The following is a 4,756-nucleotide window of genomic DNA, read 5'->3' as shown; positions in this document are numbered from 1 at the left end:
TGATTTTTAACCTCTCCGAAGCACCTGACACCACTGAGCCCTCCTTTACTTTTTTCTTGATTCCTTTGGGGGCTTCCTTTCTACCTCTCTGGTGGCCCCTTCTCAATCGCCTCTGTCAGGCAAGTATCCTCTGCTTATCTTTCCATGCCAGAAACACATACAGGCACACAACAATTTTGCCTGCAATTTCAGGGGGGTTAGATATCCTAAAATCCCCAGTGTTCATATTTTATATGCTGATAATTCCCAAATATGTACCCTCGTCTCAGTCTTCTTGTCTGGAATTCATCTCAGTAGATCGAAGTAGTTTACTAGGTTATCTCCACCTGGATGTTTCCTAGACAGTTCTAAATTACCAAGAGCAAAACTAAACTGATAATCATTCACCCTCAAACCTACTTCCCTAGCCATGTGCCAATTTAAGTAAATGAAAACACAATTCATCCAGTCCTAGACTACACAAAATTTTTTAGACAAAGTCATTTTTTTAGTCCTTATTTCCCATCACCATAGTGTTGAAACAGTTGCCACGTCTTATTTCTTCTCCCTCTTCAATGTACCCATGAATCCTCCACTCCTCAGCATTTCTGCTGCCCAGATGTTAGCACAGACCTCCATCAGTCTGTGTGCACCACTGCACTCTCCTACCATTGGTCTTCTTATGGCTGATTTGCCTGCAATCCATTCTTTGTAATTTAAGATAAAGATTTCCTTCAAAACAGCAACCATGCCAGTCTCAAGTCATCCTACTCCCCTTGGGATAAACTCCAAACTTGCCCCATTCTTTTTGTTCCCGATCAACTCCCCTAAGAGGTTATTATGCCCATATTGATTTTTTAAAATTACTTGATATGTTGTGGTCTGTATTCCCCTGAGCCATCCCACATATTGTTTCCTTTTCCTGGAACTCCCTTTTCTTGTCTATACCCAGTCATCTGACTCCCTTCTACTCTTACTTCAAATCTCTGTTCAGTGTACCTTCCCCAGAGAGGCACTTTGTAATCTCCCAGGCTGGATTGGCCATAACAGCCTTGACTTCCTCATCATACCCTTTGTGTAAATTACTCTTTTAGGGTCTATTTTCCCACAAGACCCTCAGCCCTGAGAGGAAGGAGCTATGCCTCTCTTGTTAACTCTTCTGTCCTCATCACTCAGCACGAAACCTAGAGATAGTAGGTGTTCATAAAATACGTGGTGAAATTTTGGCAAATGTGCTAGATTGTGTATTTTAATACAAAATCCAAGTCCTATGGGAATCAAGCTAAAAGATAATATCAGATCAAGGGAGATGGGACAGTCTCATGGAAGAGGATCTTAGACCAATGGTTTTGTTTGCATTGGTTGAGAGAAGGGATGAGGCATTGAGATAGGAAGAAGAGTTCCAGCAGAGGCAGAGAGGAAAGGTTGAGCATGACATTAAGAGGATATCTCACTAACTGAATTACAGTACTCAGGATGGAGACCAGTGGGAAGTAATGTTGAGACGCAGTCCCTGGGTATGAATGGGGCAGGTGATTTACCTCACCTGTGGACACAGTTCCCTAAGATAAGACAATATCTTAGATGACAATTACAGGAACTCTTGGGGAAATGGAAAGTCATTTATTAGTATGTAAAAGTTTGGCCTTATATAGATTTCCAGAAATAATCAATTCTAGCCCAAGGCTCTTTCATTAGTTCCATGGATGAATCAGCTCCCTTTTGTCCACGTGAGCAAAGGTGGCATGGAAACAAGAGGGTCACAGTGTATGCACATTGCGCCGTCATCTAACTGTGCCTGTCAACACAGTCTGCCACATTTGAGCACCTCTCCCACCATCAACCAGGAAACTGGAAAGGAGGTAAAATTCAAATAGTCTCCGGGATTGAGGAACCAGTTCGGGAGGAAGGGGAAGACTGAGTTACCTGAACAATACGGTACATAAATGTGTTTGTTGGCTTGAATTATTTTGATACTTTGCATCTACTAATTTTTCAGTGAATATAGACTTTTTATAGCTGGAAATTTAATCATTTTTCAATTTCTTGAATGCAATAGAGACTACCTACATATAATGAATATTAAGGTTGGGCAATATTTTGTTTAAAAGTATCTGCCTATAATTGTTACAAATTCAGATAGCAAAATTATCTTTCTAACTACCGGCTTTTCTTGAAAATAAATGCTTCCAAGTCATGATAATGACAACCCTCGCCAGGTGTTGGCAGTGCAGATTTTCACAAGATTTTCGTTCACCAGCTTAGCTGCTGGTGCCATCTAGTGACCAGTCCAATCGGTAGACAAAGATGGGTTCAGAAAATGTACTCAGAAGAATTTGATACAATCCTTTCTTTAATATTTCTAATAATGATGCCCTCAAAGAAAACCAGATATTAATATTTATACCAAAATTTGAAAGTTATAAAAAGAAATAAATAGAAAAAGTGGCTAGTGTATTTTAAGGGAAATGCACTTGAAGGTGAAAGTGTTCACCTTGAGATTAAATACTTGTAAAACTACTAAGCAAAAATTCTGGAACCATTCTTCTTATATTAAAGACTAACCATAGAAATAATGAGAAATTGTTATAAGTTCTCACTTATTGGGGAATATTATATGAAATGAAATACTAATATATTTTTAAATTGAAGAGTAGAATGAAATGGAAAAACCCAAACCTTATCTATAAGTCAAAATTATTTCCCCATCATCTTCAGGGACTAGAATGGTTAAAGTCCCAAATTTGAAAAGCCCTGACTTTCTTCTTTACAGACATTTCCCCCCATCTAGGCTTTAGAATGCAAACACAAGTGTGTATCTACATAAATATTTAGCAGCGGAAGTTTCTCCCTCTGTATTTTGCTACTTTGTATTAGTGTTGATCCCAAATCAGCACAGTCTGTTTGGTTAGCACTAAGTGCTACAAAGAATGAGGGTAAAATAAAAAGGGTTGCAATTTAAGAATCCTTGAGTTTCTGTGGGGAGACAAATGCAATGGTCTGAAATGGCCCGGGAGACCCTGAGCTTCATTAGAGGGCTCACCTTCCACAGAGGGCCTCCTGTTTAAGGTGCTGACTCACCTCTAGCCCATTAGGAAGGAACTCAAGGTTCTTGACCCCTTTGGTTTTAAGTGAGCAGATTGCTTTTTGATGTTGTTGATGTTATTGTTAGGAGGGTGCTTAGGACATAGGTTAACGTAGTTCAATAAAGAACTCTGTCAAGCTTTGATGAGCTTCCTCTAAAATGAGAGGATTATACTCCTGACAAGTTTTCAGTAGAAAAAAAAAAATGCTTGGAACTGTTTCCCTGAGTATAGTAATGAGTCTGTCCCGAATCATGCCACATTTCCTGTTCCTTTTAGATGCAATGGACTTTTCAAATGGCCAGTTAAGTCATGGCCAGAGCCATACAAGGAAAGTAAGGAGCCCTCACCACACTGCATTCCCGCCTCACACTCATTTCGTAAAGGGTATTAATGGTTAAAAATCATTTCTGTATTTGTTCACTTATTTAGTCAGTTCCTTAAATATCTATCAAACAACTAATTGACAGAGGCCATCAAGCTCAGGAGGATGAAGTCATAATTCTCATTCTCAAGGAACTACCAGTAAGAGAAAAGGATTTCTTAGTGAAAGAATAGCATTCACAAGTAGAAAGCTAAGTAGTAGAAATATGAATAAGAATTCTCAGATTTCAGAGGCATGAGAAATCCCCACAAGTTGTGCAGTCAGGAAAGGAGTGAGGACATTTTAAAGCATTGCCATGTAATGTAGGCTTTGTAGAACGAATACAGTTTCAGTGGAGACAAATGAGAGGTAAGTGCATTCTATCATGAAACAGCAAATATGGCGAACCAATAAGTAACCAGGTTACCTGAAACATGAGTAAGTGCTGGGTACCAATGGGATATTGGGTTGCAAAAGCTGTTTAAAGAATGGATTTTTATTTGGTAGTCAGTGGAGTCAATGAAATTTGTAAATAAGAAAGTGAATTTATCGGAGTAGGGTTTTAGCGGAGTTAATAGAGAAATCACATATATACATCCATCTGGAAAATAGAATGGGGAACAAAGGAGAGAGCCTAGAAGTGAGGTGACCAGTCAGAAGACCATCCTACCATCCTTATAGGACTGAGCTAGGAATGAAACAAGGAGCAACCACATACTGCAGAGGAGGGACTGATGGAGCGTAGTGACCACTCGGATTTGGAGAAAGAAGAGGAAAAGGAGATGGGGGAGGAGTCAAAGGAAATTTGCCTTTTAAGCCTAGGTGATTGGACGTATGTCCACACAAAAACTTACACATGAATGTTTACAGCAGATTGATAGCCAAAAGATGGAAACAACCTAAATGTCCACCAATGGATGGATGGATAAGCAAGTTTCATACCTGTACAATGGAATATTATTGAGTCATTAAAATACTGAAACAAGCTACAACTTGGATAAAGCTTGAAAACATTATACTAAGTGAAAGAAGCCAGTCACTCAAATTCGCATATTATACAATTCCATTAATGTGAAAATCTGTTGATGGTTGCTTGGGCTGAAAGTATGGATGGGGGAGGGGGGTTCGAAGGGGGTGATAGCCAAACAATATGGGGTTTCTTTTTGAGGTGATAAAATGTGTTGGTCTCAGAACCCCTGTACACTCTTTAAAATGCCCTAAAATTGATTGTTGTGGAGGTTGCACATATCCTTGAATATACTGAAAACCACTGAATAGTACACTTCTAATGAGTGAATTGTGTGGTATGTGAATTATATCTCAATAAAGC

The sequence above is a fragment of the Propithecus coquereli genome, unplaced genomic scaffold (genome assembly GCF_000956105.1).
Source record: "Propithecus coquereli isolate 6110/MARCELLA unplaced genomic scaffold, Pcoq_1.0 Scaffold277, whole genome shotgun sequence".
NCBI lineage: Eukaryota > Metazoa > Chordata > Mammalia > Primates > Indriidae > Propithecus > Propithecus coquereli.
This window is presented reverse-complemented; position numbering follows the sequence as displayed.